Here is a 20,273-nt window from a genome sequence, read left to right as displayed (position 1 = left end):
CCTTAGTTTCCTCATCTGTAAAATGAGCTGGAGAAGAAAATGGCAAACCACTCCAGGATCTTTGCCAGGAAAACACAAAATGGGGTCACAAAGAGTCAGACATGACTGAAACAGCTGAACAACAATGATAATGCACATTTTCTGTGTCATTGTACCTTCCCAGAATCCTGGAGAAAATCTCCTAAATAAAGCTTTGGTTTGGCTCATGTCTAGGGTCCCCCCAAAATGGATTAATAGGATGACTTCTGGAAGAGTTACTCAATGTACAAAGCAGCAGATATAAAGTACAAGAGAGCTATTTGGTTTTTTTTTTCCATTACAAGAAAATCTTAAACATATACTGACATATACTTAAAACAAGAACCAATCCCCCATTACTCCTTTTCTATTCTCTGTGGAGGTAGGAATGACTCTCAGGAGACTTTGGGGATTGATGGACAGGTGTTACTTTCACCTTAGCCCAGTCTGCAGTAACTTAGGACAGTACAGAAAACCTCAGTACACATCTTCTGGTCAGCCACATCATGACTTATTTTCCTGGCAGTGGTCATTTCCTTGTCTGAGCAAGGTATAATAAGAGAAAACGCTTCATGCTAGTTAACTAGGATCCTATTCTTGACCTCCTGAACTCTCAAGTTTATGAAGTAGCTGCCAAAGGTGTAAATATCGATCTCAGGCTTTCTCTTTAATCACTTGTACCTAGGGAAGAAACACAAAGCAGAAGGGGGAAACAAGGATTTGAAATCCTGTAAGCATATGTGCTCACTGTCGTGGAAGAAGAGGGAAGAGAAATACTCTCCTCCTGGGAGGAAGTCCCTGTGAGAGCTGATGGAGTCCCAAATCACAGGTTCAATAGAGGGAAAGAAGGAGTCAGAGCAGAAGTTGTTTCTCTTTTTTAAGGCCTACCCAGTGGGCAGCTCTTTCTACTCAGTGGTCAGTCATCTTCCCACCTTAAGCAATGGAAGCCATGGAGACCAACCAGGAAACTCTGGTCACACATGTTTTTTAATAACAGTTCCAAGTTTAAGACCTACAGAAAGGGACCCAAAGTTCAGGCTCAGCTCATTGTCCCAGTCTAGAAGATCTGGGGTTGGGTTGAATTCTCCCCTCTCCATTACATCAATATTAGAATTTCTCTGTGAGTACTCTGAGTACTCACATGAGTACTCTGTGAGTACTACTGTGAGTACAATTTCCTTGGCAAAGGAAGATAAGGAAAAGATTACTTTACTTGGCCAGCATGGCTCTACCAACTTGCATGTGTTTCCTGGTGGTTTTCTGGGATTCTATCTACTTTTCATCAAATAGTAGAGAATGTGGTAGGTGATAAGAACTATTTAGAGGTTATGGCCTATCTATATGACCTCATTTGGGGAAGATCGACATTAAAAGAATGAAAAGAAAAATCTAAAGATGTCAGATTGGAATTTGATGGTATATAGCTGTTCATTGATGAATGTCAGTCCTGTGGGGCAGCTGTTCAATATTTGGACCACACTTTGGTTAAGAGAGGCAGCGTGGAGTAGTGGATAACAAACTGGACCTTGGAGTTAGGAAGACCTAGGTCTAAGTCTACAACTGACACGTAGAGACTGGTTATGTGGGCACTGGATAAGTTAGAGGCACATTGCCCACCTGACTTCTTGAAGGAGTTTCCATACTAGAAATTTCCCTTACAAATGAAATCACAGGGTCAGAATAGCCTGCCTCCACCCCAATAGTTTCTCAACAGGAAGTCAGTACTGACCCTGAAAAGGCTGTCTTCTCTACCTTGTTACACATGAAGAACTACTATGAACTGAAGACATTTATGTGGTTTTGAGATTATTATCACAGCAATGAAAGGAAAACAACATGTAATCTTCAAAAAGCTTTCTGATGATCTCACCCATGAATATCTTTTTGGAAGAAATCCCAAGCTAAAAAAAAAATAGAGCAAACATTCCAAAATGGCAGCCCAGACAAAAGGAGCAGTAAGGATTGGAGTTTTTAGCACCATTTTGGAAGTCAGTGGGATGAGAGACAAAATGAGCCCTTCAGGGACCTGATTCTCTGCCTCACACATCATGGGTGTTGGTTTTCATTGATGCAAGTAAGTCGTTCTTGTTTCCCACAGATGGCATGCTGGACAGGAGCAGTTTTGTCCCAGGAAAGTATTAAACTGCCAGAAGTCTCTTCCATCCCCTGCTAAAAACTTATTGAAAGTAAGGCCCATTAGTAGATTTTCCAGTTGGAGCTTTAGGGTCTGAAATGACCTGTCACTGAAAAATGTTGAAACTGTAAGATGGAGCACAGTTTCAGGTTTGGACAGGCAGCTTGGGCTATACTTATTTTTTATTCTTTTTCAGTGTGTTATTGACTCTCTTTTTACATCACTGTCACTTCTTAATGATTCCTTTTATCTCAAATAGAAGCTCCTCCTCCCTTATCAAAAATAAACACTGATGAGCAAAAGAAGTCAATACATTTGGTCTACATTCTGATGAGTGTCAAGTGGGATGTTGTCAGCCAAAGATACATAGCTAGTTATAATAATAATATCTAGCATTTACTTAATGTCTTTTATGTGGCAGGTACTGTGCTAAATACTTTACAAATGTTACCTTATTTGATCCTCCCAACAACACTTCTAGGTAGGTAGGTGCTATTACAATCCTCATTTTATAGAGAAGGAAATGGAAGCATACAGAGGTGACAAGTGACAAGGACACAAAGCTAGTAAGTGTTTGAGGCTGGATTTGAACTCAGGTCTTCCTTACGTCAGGCCCAATGTACCACACAGCCCTATGACTTAATAGGGCTAATCACAAATTAAAGATTTAGAGCTGAAAGGGCGTTACACATCAGCTAGATGGTACAGTGGCTTAGAGTCAGGAAGACTCCTCTTCCTGAGCTCAAATCTGGATTCAGACACTCTTTGTCGAAAGGCAGGAGACAGGCTTCATTCACTATCATTTCCTCTCAAGTCAGGAGTGCTCCCTGTATCAACCAGAGTTTCCAAAGTGTTTATATAGTTTTCCTTTACATTATTGAGGGCATTGTGTAAATGAGTCCACTTCCTTTGTTCTGTACTTGCTCATATAGTAGACTTTCTAGTTTCTCAATTACCTAATATAATGTTTCCCAGTGGTAAGACAGAGGAGCAGGATTTTGACCACATATTCAAGTCCTATTCCTCCCTATGGTCTTTTTTTGGAGGGGCACTGGGCCTGGAGTTAGGAAGACTCCTCTTCCTAAGCTCAAATCTGGCCTCAGATACTTACTGACTGTGTGACCCTGGGCAAGTCACTTTACTCTGTTTGTTTCATTTTCCTCATTTGTAAAATGTTCTGGAGAAGGAAATGGCAAACCATTCTAGTCTCTCTGCCAAGAAAATCCCAAATGGGGTCACAAAGAGTCAGACAGGACTAAAAAATCGCTGAACAGCTACAAACAAGAGAACCACAAAAGAAAAGGTTTTATCAAAGGGGTGGGGAGACCAGGAAGAAGCAGAAAAAAACAGTAATTCAGCAAAAGCATCCAATGCATCAACTGAGCCTGACAGGCTAGGTGATAGGATATGTGATGCTGTGTGCCCACAGTCCCCCACTTCTGCAAAAGAGAGAAGGAAGTGAGCCGTATATTTTCAAACGTGGGCCAATGGGTTGATATGGTTTGCTTGACTCTGTTTATAAAAGAGAGTTCTATGGAAGTAGGGGTTATGGGATGTCAATGAGAGTGGGTAGTAATTAAAAATAATCAATAAAACTTAAAAAAAGTAAAGGAGAGACTAGGAAGTCTGCCAGACTTTAGAACAGCACAGGAAATCAGCTAAAGCTTTACAAAGACAATGAATCACAACCCCTAGCTGCCTACAGGGAAACTGGTTGGACCACAAAGAAAACAGGAACAGAAGACTACATTAGACTGAAGGAATTGGACCACATGGAGGCTCCCATATGGAGATTACAATCAGATACTTCTTTTCCAAATACAACGCAGTGTGGAGGTGTCTCAAAAGAGGATCATGACAAAGAGGAGACAGAATCGAGAGAGAACATTAGGGTATGCAGGAGACCATTAAGGCTGCCTTTGCTCATAGGAAACAACTGCCTGGCAAGGGAGAGGCACTAAAAGTTGAGGCAGAGTCATGGCTAGTGCGGCCCCAGTCGACGCTTCAGAGAAGTGGAGGACATCTATGGCCTCTACCTGCCTATGGAGGACAGACATCCTCAGGGCCTTCTAGGTAATTAGGTGGTGCAATGCGTAGAGCACTGTGCCTCTCAGTTGTTTTCTTTCATTCTTGTAAAGGACCAAAATGACATCACCTTGCCAGAGTCAAGTTACAGTGTGTCTGACTATGGCTGATCAGACCAGTATGAGCTCGGAATGTTCTACCACAGGTTGGGCACAGATAGTTCATGGGAATATTTGGGGTGGATTCTCTACATCTGTGTTTCTTTCGAGCTACTTCAATTCTGCTTTGCTCCTAGTGCACAGCACCTTTTCTGATGTGGGCACACCATTCTGAGCAGTCCAGTGCCAGTGTCTCTCATGTCATACAATCAGTTCCAAAGTCCTCAAATGTCCTTGTAGTGCTTCTTATGACCAACATGGGAACAAGACAAGGACACTAAGACAGACCCCAGAAATCCCAGGTTCCTGGGGCAACAGAAGAGTCACACACCAGTGTACTCCAGGTATGGATGAGAGAGTTTGTGAGCATGGCCCTGTCTCTCCACAAAATAGTCTTTTTGGCAAGTGTACATTAAGTAGTCAAATAACATGGACAGTCCATCAGAGCTGTGCTCTCTGCAGTAGAGTTTGAATGCTTGGAGTAAGGGCCTGGAGTAAGGAAGATCTGAGTTCAAATGTGACCTCAGATACTTACTAGCAACTCTGTGACCTTGGGCAAGTCACTTCACCTCTGTTTGCCTCAGTTTCCTCAAATATAAAAAAGGGGATTAAAAATAGCATCTATCTCTCAATGTTGTTATGGGGATAAAATGAGATAATATTTGTTTTTTAATATGCTTTTATTATTTCATTAATATTTCCCAATTACATTTGAAAAAATTTTTAACATTCAGATTCTTACCCTCCCTCCTGCCCTTCCTTTACCCTTTAAGAATGCAAGCAATGTAATATCAATTAAATATATGAAGTCATGCAAAACCTATTTCCTTATTAGTTACATTCAAAAGAAAACACATAGAAAACTCCAAGAAAAATAAAGAAAATGGAAGAAATATGTTTCAGTCTGCACTCAGAATTAATCAGTTATGAGATAATATTTGTAAAGTGTTGGGCACAGTGCCTGGTTCATAGTTGGAGCTTAACGAATACTTGTATGCTGGTATGCTGTGCCCTGAGGTGATACAGAGGTTGTGGGATAACCTACTTACAACCCTACTAGGACTCTCATGGACTTAGAGGGATCAAAATCCTATAGTCTTTAACCTACTTTGGAAATCTGCCACTAAATAATGTGGTTCTTTTGCTGAAGAGTGTGAGTACGTTTGAGCTGGATCCAGAAAGCTGGTTGTTAAATCTTCAGAGGGAACATTTACACGAAAGCTATAAATTAAGGCTTGTTTATTATTTTGTTTATTGTCTAATCTTAATCAAGTGATAGAGGAAATACAAATGAAACTTTAAAAATGTGTCAATTGTTTAAAAGTATGCAGTTATTTTTCCCCCCTGAGAGCCAGCTGTTAAATATTTACCAGCATGCTGGGTTATACAAATGGTGACTAGGCTAACTTATGGCAGAAAGGAATTAGAAGTGAGGATGTCATTTGCGTGGTACATCAATGCCTCCTGGCACAGGAGAGTACACTACCTCCTGGGAAGATGGAGCTTATTGATTGTGTGTGAAAACTGTAGAATATGTATCATGAGCAATATACAAATGTATTTGTACAAAGAGCATACAGATGTTTGATGTAATTTTCAGAAACTGCAGATTTTTTGATGGGGAGAGAAATGTAGCTAGACCAGTGATTTTGTCTGTTTAAGTTACTCCTAGTGAGAAAATTCCCTTTATCAGTTCACATTAGCACCTGCTCTAGAACTTGCCTGAGTCGCTGAGAAGCCAAATGACTTGCTCAGGGTCGCTCAGCTAGTATGTATTAGAGGAAAGATTTGAACTCAGGTCTTTCTGGGCCAACCCTCTGTCGACCTCAAAACCTTGCCTCTCTATAACACCTCTTCTTCCTCCCTCTCCTGTTTGAGTGGAAGGAAAGATGAAGGAATAAACCTCTTTGATAATGTGTAGATCTGGAAGCTAGGAGGGATTGGAGGTGGAAAAAGGCAAGGGTCTTCAAGGGGGTTAATGTAACTCCCCTCCCCCTCCACTGGTCAGTTACAGTCTAGAATATAAAGTTTCTACTGACAAAGGTCCCTGCCCACAAAACCTGTCTTGACTGGCTACAAAGTGAAGAGTAAGGGAAAATTCCCTCTCTCTCTTTCTCTGTCTCTGATTCTGTTATTGTCTGTCTCTCTGTCTCTCTCTCTCTCTGCTCCTTTTTGCCTTTGTCTCTCTCTGTGTTTCTGGCTCTCTCTGGATCTTTGTCTCTGTCTCTGTCTTTGTCTCTGTCCGTATCAGTCTCTATCTGTCTGACTCTTCTTAGTGCTCTGAACGGCATGATATTAGATTCAACTAGACAAAGATAGCATGATCCTTCTATCCAGTGACCCAGTATCTCAGGCCAGACAAAGGCAAATCTCTTCTATCTTTCCAGGACTTCTTGTAGGATCATAGATTTAGAATTGGAAGAGACTTCCATTAAGTCCATTTTGCAGATGAAGAAGGTGAGGCACTGGGAGCTTAACTGATTTGCCCAGGATCACAACTTGTACTCCTCATGAAGCTCCCCCTCCCCTCCAAGGTCCTTTCTTTCTTCACCAAGGTCCCAGGGACCTCAGACTACTTGGGAATACCTTGGAACAAATCACTTAACCTTTCTGTGTTTCATTTTACTCATCCACCAAGGAGAGATAGTGTACAGAATGGTCTCTAAGATCCTTTCCAAGTCTAATTTGTGATCCTATGAGATGACTGGGGAAGCTTGGAGACTCTAGTACCTTACCTTTGTCTGATCTGAGAAACTGATGGATTGAGAGGCAGTGACAGGGAGGCCCGAATGGTAGCAAGATATTGCAGAAGAGAGAGAAACAGAGACAGAGAGGGACAGAGATAGAAAAACGAAGAATCAGAGAAAGGGAAATAAACATACATGTTATTACCACACACATGCACATCCCCCAACTATCACACCTTCTGAGCCCAAGAAGTCAGTCCATCAAGACAGGCTTTGTGGGAAGGCGGCACTGCTATATTCAGGACTGCAAGTGCCTGGGGCTTTACATAAATCTTTGGGTTGTTCATTCAAGGTTATCAGTTTTGTTTTCTTCCTTTTAACTTTTCTAAACTTTCCTCTATAATATTTTAACTCCATGACTGCAATAAATACAGTGGGAGTATGTATGTGTACGTGTGTGCAAATGTATATATTTATGTGTGTGTGTGTAGCTATATATCTATCAATCTATCTAATGAGGCAGATAGATGAAGTAGTAGATAAAGCAGACTGAGAGTCAGGAAGCCCTGAGTTCAAATCATCCCTGAGACACACTAAGTGTGTGGTCCTAGACAAATCACAATCTCTCAGCCTCAGTCTTATCATCTGTAAAATGGGAATAATGAAAACATCTTTTTGTCAGAGTGGTTGTGAGAATCAAAAGACTTTAAATATATAAAGTACTTTGCAAATCTTAATGCTATGCAAATGTTAGCTACTACTATTGCATCTCTAAGCCATGAGAGGGAGAAAATCCCTTCCTGGGTCCATCCTGTCTTGAATGTCTCTTTCAAAAGAGTTACACATACAAACAGAGATGAATAAACTTTTACCTGCTAAAAATATTTTAAAATTTTGATCATATATGGTTACAATCAAGAAACTCCCAGGGAGAAAAGACATAAACACAGGCAACTATGCAAAGTATTACATAATAATCAGAGATGTAGAGATAGAAATGATCTAGAGACCTTCTAACCCAATCTCCTCATTTTATTTTTCTTTAACAAGCATTTATTCTCTCTCCTCCTCCCTCTGCTCCTCACTCCCTCTACCCACTGCCATTAAGTAGAATGAAAAAGAAAACTCTCATAACAAGAATTCAAAGTCAAGCAAAACAATTCTTCCATTGACTGTATTCAAAACTGTTTGGAGGTGGGCAGCATGTTTCGTTTCTGGGGCCCTGGAATTGTGAACCCCATCATTTTACAGGTGAGGAAACTGAGCCCCAAAGGGTTTTAATAACTTGTCCAATGTCATACAGGCAACTCAGGGCTTTGAACACAGCTCCTCTGACTCCAGTTCAGCACCCTTTCCACAGCATCAGGCCTCCGCAGTTACCTCCGGGGAGGTTAGAGGACTGACAAACCAAAGGGCTATTATGGACAGAAGGGTTCTGGGAAAGCTTCCCAGAGGAGGTAGCGCTAAAGTTGGACTTTAAAGGATGTCTGGAAAAAGTCATTGATCTGCGCATTCCCTTTGATCCAGTGACACCTCTATTAGTCTATACCCCAAAGACATCAAAGACAGAGGGAAAGGATCTATATGAACAAAAAGATTTACAGTAACTCTTCTTTTTTTGGAGCAAAGAACTAGACAACAGAATAGAAGAAGAGATTAGTTGGGGGATAGTTAAACAAATTATGGCATATGAATGTAATGGAATATTATTGTACTGCAAGAAATCATTATTGATTCTGAGGAACTTAGAAATTGATGCACAATGAAGTAAGCAGAACCAGGAGAACAATTTGCACACTCACTACAAAAAATTTAAATGGAAGCAGCTTTGAAAGCCTTAAGGACTCAACAATGTGACAAACAATGAAGATGAAGAAAACTTCTGGGAAGCTTCTTGGCAGAGAACTGATGACCTAGAGGTACAGAATGAGAGGGACATTTTCAGACACAGCCAAGGTGTGGATTTATTTTGCTTGGTTTTACTTATTTGCTGGGCATCCACGTGGCACAGTGGATAGAGCGGGGCCTGGAGTCAGGAAGACTGAGGCCTCAGACACTTACTAGCTGTGTGATCCTGGAAAAGTCATTTAACCCTATTTGCCTCAGTGTCCTCATTTATAAAATGAGTTGGAAAATGAAATGGCAAACCACTCCAGTATCTTTCCCAAACGGGATCATGAAGAGTTGGACGTGGCTGAAATGACTGAACAACAAAACACTTACTTGTTACAAGAGAATACTTCTCTATCTGGTGAATAGTTGGGAGTAGGGGAATGGTGGGTAGTGATAGTGATACAAAGAAGGAAAAAGAGAGGGGAAAGGTGTCAACGGAAGATTTAAAAAATACACTGACTAGAGCAGCAATGCAGTGCAGTTTTCTGATTATCATGTCAAATTTGAGATGCACTTAAAAATAAGCTGTTCATGGCCGAATTTCACAATGCCCTCCTCTGTTCATCTTTGGTATATTGAAATTTTCATGCTCTTTAAGTTCATCATAAAAAGGAATTTTTTACAAGGATGGATAGAAATTCCACAGATGAAGCAGAGGAAGGAAGGATATTTTAGACATGCTGAATAATGCAAAGAAAACCATATAAGATGAGAGAGCAGAATGCTTGCTGTGGACAGAGCATTTCATTCTGGCTAGAAGGAAGAATGAATGAATGCATGCCTGCATGTGTGAATAAATGAATGAACACCAGGCCAGGGAGTAGAGTCCCAGCTCTCAGAGGAACCGACAAGAAAATTTGTTTAAGTTGCCATCTTTCTTTCTCTCCAAACACAGAACACAATTTCCACTAAGTTTTCTGAATTCCACCCAAATAAATGCTTAGTCTTTTTTCTAGTTTTAGAAAAGAGATATTGGCTCTGAGGTCCTCCATCTGGTCGTCCTAATTGGTACCCAAGAGTCTGTGGGTGGGGAAACTTTCGCAGAAGATAGTTAGAACTTTTATAGGGCAAAGAATTTCTATGACCACCAGAGGGCAGGAAAGATCCATGGATCTGGCTCTTCCAAGCCTTCCCTCACCATGGTCCTCCAAACCTCAGCCCTATCCATCACTGTGCTTGTGTTCTGTTTTCTCCACCTCATGGAGGAGGGTGAGAAAGCAGGAGGGAGTCGTTATACTCATGAAATCACAAATCCTTGATGTTTTAAATTCATCAGCATTGTGCAGAACTGCAGAGGGATTGGGAGGAGGTGTGTGTGCGTATAAATTTGAGGCAAGGAAACCAGGTCTTTCTGTTTTTTAGTCATGAGTTATTAAGGGCCAGGAATAGGGTGGTGGCCATGAAACCAGAAGTGGGACATTTGAAAGGAAGGCTTAACAGGGACAGACCCTAAAATAGAATTTAATCTTAAATTTGGAAGAGACCAGTCTATTCCCAGCTGGATTCCCTTCCCCCACAACCCTGACAAGAGATTAACTATTCAACCTCACTGAAGACTTCTAGTGATGGAGGCGGGGAATTGGTGTGGGAGATGATGAGTTAGGATGGAGCCACGTTGAATTTGCAGTGTCAATGACATCAGGCTAGTGGAAGAGGGATTAAACTTGTTCTGTTTGGTCCCAGAGGGCAGAGGTTGAAGCAAGGACTACAGATTTAGGTTTGCATGCAGGAAAAACTTTCTAACAGTTAAAGCAGTTGAAAAGAGGAATTGGGCTATCTCCTCCTCTTAATTTCTCTGGCTTCTTTTAAGACTCATATTGAGTTCTATCTTTTGCAAGAGGCCTTTCCCCATCTACCCAGTGCCCCAAAGTACTAACAACTTCCCCTTCTTAGAATGTCTTCAATCTACTCTCTGTATCGCTTGTATGTACTTAGTGATCTGCATGTATTCTCTCCCATTAGAATGGGAGGAACGGTTGTTTTCTTTCTTTGTATCCCCAGTTCTTGGGACAGTGCCTGGCACCTTTACAGGGGGTTCTCCAGATACCAGTTAGATCAGATGACTTCTGAAATTCCTTCAGTCCTTTAGATTCTGGGATTTCTGATCCTATGATGCTAGAAACACTGGAACACCATACTTTCTTTCTTCTCCCTTATTTCCTTTTCTGGGCAAAACCTTAGGCCTGCCAGGGGCATGATTGGCATCACTTAAAACTCCTTGAAAATCTCTCTTCCCTCTTGGGGGTTAAAGACATTGTTAAACTCTGATTTTAGGAGGCTAGACTACATCCAAATCCCTGGGCCCTATTCTTAGTTCCACCCCTGACTCAGATTTTAGGCGTACCACTCCCACAATTGGTGACTCAATCCTCCTGTTTGTAAAATGAGGAAAGAAAATCCGCCACCCACCTATTCTAGAAGGGTGTTTGAAGAAAGTTCACGGGAAAATTCCTGCAAAAGGACTACAAGTTCCTCAACAGAAATTAGAGAAGTGCAAAGCTCAACATTCAAATATGAGATCATCCCAACACCTACGTCTGTCTTACCTCTTTTGAGGTCACCAGAGAAACTGGAAGGTATTTATTTCCTAATGCCTTTTCACTTACAGATGGCATCCTAGCTAATCTATGTTTAGCTCCTTGCAGTTCCTGGCTCTTTGCCACGAAACTAGCTCACCTTTCTATAGCACTTTCTACTTTTTCAAAACATTCATCGTGGGATTTAGAGCCTGAAGCCACTTTAAAGATCCCCTAGCCTAACCCCTTTATTTTACAGAGGAAGAAACTGAGGCCCAGAGAGGTACAGTGAAAGGCATCCTGTGATTGTAGATAGAGCATTAGACTTGGAGGCAGGAAGGCCTGGGTTTGAATCTTGACTCAGACTTTTATGAGTTAGGTGGCTCTGAGCAAGTCATTGCCTCACTGTATGCCTCAGTTTCCCCATCTGTAAAATAGATCTAATATATGTAGCACCTTCTCTACAGATTTGTTATCAAACTGGATAAAAAAGAGTTTTGCAAATGTTAAAGTGATATTTTTATAAAACATGAGCTTCATTGTTATTATTATTTATTATTGAGTGACTTGGCCAAAGGTCACAGCAGTAGTAAATAGTAAAACCAAAATTCAAAATCAGGTCCTTTGAGTCCAAAGCCAGTGCTCTTTCCACTACACCAGGGTTTAGAAGCTAGTGAAAAATTACCAGTTTGAGTTGCAGGCCAGAGTGGCATGCCTTAATGCTTACTTGTTGATGTAGCATCATAGGATCCAGAGCTAAAAGGGAATTTAAAAGAACACCTAGGGAAGTCAGTCCTCCCATCTTTTTTTATTTGGGAAAACTGAGGGTCAAAGAAAGCGAACAGCTTGGTAAAGTTCACAGAGGTAGTAAGTGGCAGAGCAGGGATTTAAACTGAAGTCACCTACTTCCAAATCCAGCATGTCTCCTGCCCCTCCACTGTACCAGCTGCCACACTGTCCTCACAAGAACCTTGCAAGGTAACCATACAAGTGTTATAAACCCCATTTTTCAGATGAGGAAATTGAGATTCAGAATGGTTAGGATCATAGATTTAGTGTTTGATGGAGCCTCATCCATACCACAGCTGGGATCCTCTTTCAACAGCACCTCCCATGTGGTCACTCATCCACCATCAGAAGACCTCCAGTGAGAGGCTGCCCCTGTCCACTTCTTGGACAGATCTGATTGTTAGAAAGTTTTTCCCTTATGTTGAGCCTAAATCTGCCTTTCTGCAATTTCTACCCAGTTCTATCTATTCCTGATCTTTGGAATGAGACAAGAAAAGTCTAATCTCCCATCTTTATGACAGGGCCTCAGATACTTGAAGTAAGTTATTTTTTTTGCTCCCTTCCTCCAAGTCTTCTTTTGTCTAGGATCAATATCCCCAATTCCTTCAACCCCACCTTGTAGGGGATGGTCTTGAGGTCCCTCACCATCCTGATCCTCCTCCCCAGATGCTCTCTAGCTTGTCTTATTGAACTTATTGTCTTATTGTCTTATTATAGCTTTATTGAAACCTGGAGTCCAGAAATGAACTCCACCATATACCACAGGCCATCTCACCAAGACAGAGTCCTAGGAGACAATGACAACCCACCAATAGGATAAAGAGATGAGAGAAACCAAGAAGCCCTTCCTTCTCAGGATTCAGCTGGACCAAAGAATGGGCAGGAGACAATAGCAACAAAGGAAAGTATTTAGATCCCCAAACAGAGGCCAGATTGGCTTTTCTGTCAATCAAGCTGGGTATCACCATGGAAACCAATACCAACTGCTTAATTTATTTAGAGACCTAAGCACATCTAGAAATGAACGTGGAGGATTAATGAAGGGCCTTGAGACTGGGAGGCGTGCAGTGCATTGGAAAGGCAGAAGATTTGTGATCAGAGGGTTTGGGTTTGAATCTTGGCTTCCAGTAATTGGAGTTATTCATTTTCTTTGTCTGACTTTCTGCCTCAGCTCCTTGCTTGGTAATTTCATCTCTTACGGATCAGGATCAAATCTGTTTGCTTTCTTACTACCTATGTGACCTTGACAAGTCAATTCACCTCTATCCACCTCAGTTTTTGCAGCTGGAAAATGAGAAAGTTGGGTTAGACAGTCTTTTCTAACTCTAGATCTAGGAACCTATGATTTTTATTGTAGCAAAGGCCATCTCATGGAACAGGATGGGAGCCACCCTTCCTGGTTCTAGTTGACCACATGGGAACTTTGGTGCCTAATTCTGTCCAGATAGTGAGAGGGCTTGATATGGCAAGCCCTTAGTTACCCCTTCATTCTCCCCCAAACCCAACAGGAGCAAGGTAGGCAAAATGTTGAATCAGAGATTGCTTTCAGGTCTGTCTCTTTGCTTCAGCACTCATGTATTGCAAGAAATTTCTTGTCTCTTGACTCCTTGTGAGGGTAGTTAATCAGGATGGACTCAATTAGACAAGCTTATGGTTGGACTTATGTATGCCTTTTTCATTTTGTGTTTCCTTTCCTAAGTAGGTGACTAAGCATCAACTTCAAGGTAGAATGACTTTGTGAATTTGAGGGGTGCAGTGATCCCATTGACTTGGAGCAAAATCATAGCAGGGGAGATGTTAAGAGTGAGTCTGACCCTGACTCCCTTGTAGTTCAGTTTCAGTCCTGGTACAAATAAAATAAAAGAGTTCCTTAGCCCAAATCACAGCAAGGATATGCAACAAGGAAATAATAGCACTTAGTTTCATCCCCATTTGGAAACTCAACTGGTCAACAGGACAGGGTATGATGATTCTATTGGCCTTCAGATATTCACCAAATCAGAGGGACTGACTTCGCTTGGGTGAGTATTGTTGTGCTCTTAGGTTGCTAGGAAACTGTGTCAAGGAAGGTGGGGGGAGGGGGGGGGGAGGGAGACGATACTAATTATGTCCCAGGGGCAGAGAAAACTAAGAGTTTGGGAGTAAGGGAATTCTGGCAGATATTGGTCCTATCATAGGAGTCCTCCCTGCAATTATTCCACTGCTCATGGAAAACATAACCACTAATAAGAGGATGGCCCAAGCCTGACAGTTTAACTAGCAGACGTATCAGGAGCTGTTCGGACAGAATAGAAATGGAAAATACCTAATCAGCAGTCCTGTACTGTCCTGATGAAGTTTAAACATGTCTTCTAAAAGATTTTAATAGTAGTTAAAAGTCAACTGAATCCTGTTTTAAAGACATCTGTTAATGTGAAGTTGTTTTTGTTTTTTTTTTTAATGTTTAGCCTTCTTTCTGGATGTAGAAATAAATTACCTGTCCCATAACTGATTTTTATTGTATACTGACTTTTTTACTCCTACCTTTTTGGGGAAGCACTAGCTGTGAGCCACAACCTGAACTATGAGCAAAATTTGTCCCTCATGCACCAAGTTAACATTTAATGAGACACAAATATTGAGAAAAAGAAGCCAGGTTCCCCAGGACTTAACTCAGTCCAACTATATGTCTGGGTTCAGAGCAGAGGGGCCCCTGGTAACATAAGGGAATGCTGCCATATTCCAGCTCTTATGGGCCCAGCAGTGATTTCTCAAGCTTGTGTTATAATCAGGCCATATGGGGATCAGTTAAAGAAACTGGACCTGTTTAACCTGGCAAAGGGGAATGTGATAGCTAAACAGAAATCATGGGGAAGGAAGACTAGATTTGCGCTGTTTGGCCCTAGCAGGCAGGGAAAAGAGCAAGGGACAGAAGTTACAAAAAGGCAAATTTAGGTTCTAATATAAGAAAAAGCTTTCTAATTCATAGGACTCTCTAACAGTGGAATAAGTAGCCGCAGAAAGTAGTGGGCTTCGTCTTTCAACATGGACTGGGGATGTTTGGAAAGAGGGCTTTGAATAAATATGGGTTAAACTAGATGACTTCTGAGGCCATTCTGGCTCTTATACCATTCTGAAAAATTATAGAATCACTGAATTTCAGCATTGGAAGGAACTTCAGCAGTCATCTAATCCATCCTATGCTTGAAAAATAATCTTTTCTTTATCCAGCAACAACCCTAACAAGTGTCCAGCACCAGGGGTAGGAAACCTTCATCCTTAAGGCCACATACAGTCTTCTAAATTCTTAAGTAAGCCCTTTTGACTGAATCCAAATTTTGTGGAACAAATGAGGCCTCCTAGATCCTTAAGTGTGGCCATTTGACTGCATCCAAATTTTACAGAAAATTTGGATTCAGTCAAAAGGCCACACTTAAGGCAGCAGGTTCCCCACCCCTGGTCCAGGCTCTGCTTGAAGATGTCTAATGAGGGAAAGGCCACCATTTTCCTAGGTAGTCTATTCCACTTTTGTTAGGAAGCTCCCCTCATATCAAGCCTAAATCTGCCTCTTGGCAACTTCCATCCATTGCTTCTAATTCCACCATTTCAGGCCAAACCTCCCTCTTTCAGGTGATAGCCCTTCAGCTCTTTGAAGACAGCATTCATGTCCTCTCTAACTCTTGTCCTCTTGAGGCTAAAATAGCCTTCAGTGCCTTAAACCAATTTTCTCACAACACAAATTCCAGGTCCTTTAGTACTGTTATTTTTCTGCTCTGGATACTCCACTATTTATCAATGTCTTACTCTAAAAAGAACACAATTGAATAGAGTACATGGGGGCTAGGGCCTTCTTTATTCCAGATTCCCTGTTTCTTAATAGCATGGGAGCAGCTAAGTGATACAGTGGATAGAGTTCTGGGTCTGGAGTTGGGACAACCTGAGTTCAAATCCAGCCTCAGATACTTACTAGCAACTACTAACTAGGGATTACTTTAACCCCTTTTGACTTCAATTTCATTGTCTGTAAAATGGGAATAAATAATATCACCTACCTCCAGAGTTGTCACGAAAATCAAATGCGATATTTGCAACGCACATAGTACACTGCCTGCCACATAGTGTTTTTTTGTTGTGTCATTTCATTTGTGTCCAACTCTTCATGACCTTCTTTGGGATTTTCTTAGCAAAGATCTAGAAGTGGTTTACCATTTCCTTCTCCAGCCTGATATCTACTAGGTGCTAACTAAATGTAAGCTATTATTATCATGCCACAGTCATTTTGCAAAATATCTTTCCACTTTATCAAATTCTCTCTTGTAACAAAAAATTCAATTCAATTCAGCAAACATTTAAGGGCCTACTATGTCTCAGGCATGGGAGATGAACAAACAAAAACAGTCACTATACTCAAGAAGCTTATATTTTCTTAGGGGAAACACCAAGTACATAGATAATTATGTATCAAACATATGCCAAAGAAATGCAAGGGAATGTGGGAGTGGAGACCACTGGGGGGGATGAGGAAAGACCTAAAATGGAAAGGGGTCCTTGAAGGGAGCCAGAGATTCCTGGAGGAAGAGGTGATGATAGAGAGCATTCCCAGCCTAGAGACCAACCAGCCTATGCAAAAACACAAAGTTTCCAGAGATTCTTATCATATATGGAGAATAGCAAGTCTGGATAGAACTCAGAGCATAAGAGGAGAAAATAATGGGAAATCAGCCTGGAATGCCAGGTTGGAGCCATATTGTGAAGGGCTAATTTAAACACCAAACAGAGGAGCTGACCCTTTACCTAGAAACAATAGAAAGGTGCAATAGTTTCATGAAAAAGGAAGTGATTTGTAGTCAGACCCTGGCTTTAAGAGTATTGATCTTGCAGCTGAGTGGAGGATGAATTGCAAAGGAGAGAAAGGGGACAAAAGGTAAGCAATTGGTTATTACAGTGGTCCAGTGAGAGGTGATGAGGGTCTAAATTAAGGTCATATAAGTAAAGAGTAGGAGGTAGAAGCAAAAAATATTGTGAAGACAGACTCAGCAAGAAAAAAATAAAGCAATTAAGCAGAGACACCTAACAAAACAGCTGAATCCAACTGGAGACCGTGTTCTACTGGCATTGTCTTCTTGCACATGTCTTTTTAAAAGGTAAATTGGTTGGTGAATTTCCTGTGTTTTTTGTGTTCTTTAAAAAACTCACAGTTTTCCTCCTCAAAGAAATTATTTCTCTTTGTATATTATAATTTTTATTTTTTTGAAGATGGGAAAGGCAGAGATTCACCTGAGCTCTCCTCTAAATCCCTCAAAGACTTTTAAATAATGCCCTAAAGCAGATTCTGGAGTAGCAGAACCAACAAAAAGATAGGATGAAACAATTTTCCAGCCAAAGACAACTTAAAAGTTTAGCAAGGAAGGTCTGTTGCACTAGGGTGAGAGGGGAGTGCAGTCTAGCACGGGTTGAGTCAGCATAAGACCAGATTCCAGCAAACCAAGAGAGGGTCTTGGGAGCAACTGAATCAGCAGTAGGAGCAGCTACTTCTGGAGCTCTCAACACATGGATGGTAAGGATGTTGAACAACTGATCAGAAGGAGAGTCTCTTTGCTGGCATGGTGGCAGGACTCTGTTGCTTTGCCCACATTCAGATCTGGGTCACAGCCCTGGGTGTCAGTCCCAGGTTGAGAAGTAGCTCTAGCACAGTGAGCTTGTGGCTGAAATGCAACAGGGACCCTGGTCACAGTTCCAGGGCAGAAAAGAGTGCTCAGGGTCACTCACAGACTAGAGCATGGGCCCAGAGAGCAATAAACACACCTCTCCTTAGATCATGCCACCTAGGAAGAACTGAAAACTTATAGGTCCCTAGAAATAGATCTGAAAACAGCTGCACAAAATCCCTGAAGTTTGGGACAGTGTGCCCTCCACCCTGGAAGCAGACCCCACTTTAGCAAAAAGTTTAAAATTTAAACTCTTTAATTTAAACTTTAAAGTCAAGAAATACGCTGGAAAAATGAGCAAACAGAAAAAATTCTGACTATAGAAAATTATTATGGTGACAAGGAAGATTAAAACACACTGAGAAGTCAAAACTACTTCCAAAGCCTTAAATACATAAACATGTACATATACATATATGTGTGTATATGTGTGTGTATTGGTCTCAAGCCATAAAAGAGCTCAAGAAGGATTTTAATATCAAGTTAGAGAGGTAGAAGAAAAATTGAGAAGAGAAATGAGAGTGATGCAAGAAAATCATGAAAAAAGAGTCAACGGGTTGGTAAAAGAAGTACAAAAATCCAATGAGGAGAATTATGCCTTAAAAAGCAGAATTGGCCAAATGCAAAAAGCGGCACAAAAATTCACTGAAGAAAAGAACTCCTTAAAAAATAGAACTGGCCAAATGGAAAAGGAAGTACAAAACCTCACTGAAGAAAATAATTCCTTAAAAATTACAGTTGAACAAGTGGAAGCTAATGACTATGTGACATCAAGAAACAATTAAATAAAATCAAAAGAATGAAGAAATAGAAGACAATGTGAAATATCTCATTAGAAAAAGAATTGACCTGGAAAACAGAACCAGGAGAGATAATTTAAAAATCATTGAACTTCCTGAAAGCCATGATCAAAAAAGATCCTAGACATCACGTTTCAAGAAATTATCAAGAAAAACTGCCCTGATATTCTAGAACTAGAGAATAAAATAGAAACTGAAAGAATCCACCAATCACCTCCCAAAAGAGATCCCAAAATGAAAATTCCCAGGAATGTTATAGCCAAATTTCAGAGCTCCCAAGACAAAGAGAAAATATTGCAAGCAGCCAGAAAGAAACAATTCAAGTATCATGAAGCCAGGATAACACAAGATTTAGCAGCTTCTACATTAAAGGATCTGAGGACTTGGAATATGATATTCCAGAGGGCAAAGGAGCTAGGATTACAACCAAGAATCACCTACCCAACAAAACTGAGTATAATCTTTCAGGGGAAAAAGTGTAAATTCAATGAAATAGAGGACTTTCAAGATTCCTGATGAAAAGACCAGAGCTGAACAGAAAATCTGACTTTCAAATACAAGACTCAAGAGAAACATAAAAAAGTAAACAGGACAGGGAAATCATAAAGGACTTAATAAGGTTGAACTGTTTATATTCCTACACGGAAAGATGATACTTGCAACTCCTAAGAACTTTTTCATTATTAGGGCAGTTAGAAACAGTATATATAGACAGAGGGCACAGGTGTGAGTTGAATATAATGTGATCATATCTAAAAAAATAAAATGAAGGGGTGAGAAAGAGAAATGTACTGAGAGAAAGGGAAAGGGATGGGTAATGGGGTAAATTATCTCACATAAAAGAAGCAAGAAAGAGCTTTTACAGTGGAGAGGAAGATGTAGGAGGTGGCAGGGAATGCTTGAACCTTACTCTCATCAGAATTGGCTCAAAGAGGGAAAAACATACACACTCAGGTGAGTGCAGAAATCTATCTTACTCTACAAGAAAGTAGGAGGGGAAAGAGATGAGAGAAGGGAGGGTGGATTGGGGGAGACAGTAGTCAAAAGCAAAATACTTTTGAAGAGGAAACAGGGTGAAGGAGAAAGAGAATAGAATAAATGGAGGGAATAGGATGGAGGAAAATATAATTAGCAATCATAACTGTGAAAAAAATTTGAAGCAAGTTTCTCTGATAATGGCCTCGTCTCTCAAATGTATAGAGAAATGAGTCAAATTTATAAGAAAATAAGAGCCATTCCCCAATTGGCAAATGATTAAAAAATATGAACAGTTTTTAGGTGAAATAATCAAAACTGTGTATAGCCATATGAAAAAAATGTTCTAAATCACTATTGATTGGAGAAATGCAAATTAAATAATTCTAAGGTACTACCTCACACCTATTAGATTAGTTAATAGTACAGAAAAAGAAAACAGCAAATATTGGAGGGGAATATTGGAAAATTGAGACACTAATGCATTGTTGGTGGAATTGTGTACTGATTCAACCATCATGTAGAGCAATTTTGAACTGTTATTGCAGCTCTTTTCTGGTAGCAAAGAACTGGAAATTGAGGAGATGCCCA

This window comes from Notamacropus eugenii, chromosome 1 (assembly GCF_028372415.1).
Source record: "Notamacropus eugenii isolate mMacEug1 chromosome 1, mMacEug1.pri_v2, whole genome shotgun sequence".
Lineage (NCBI taxonomy): Eukaryota > Metazoa > Chordata > Mammalia > Diprotodontia > Macropodidae > Notamacropus > Notamacropus eugenii.
This window is presented reverse-complemented; position numbering follows the sequence as displayed.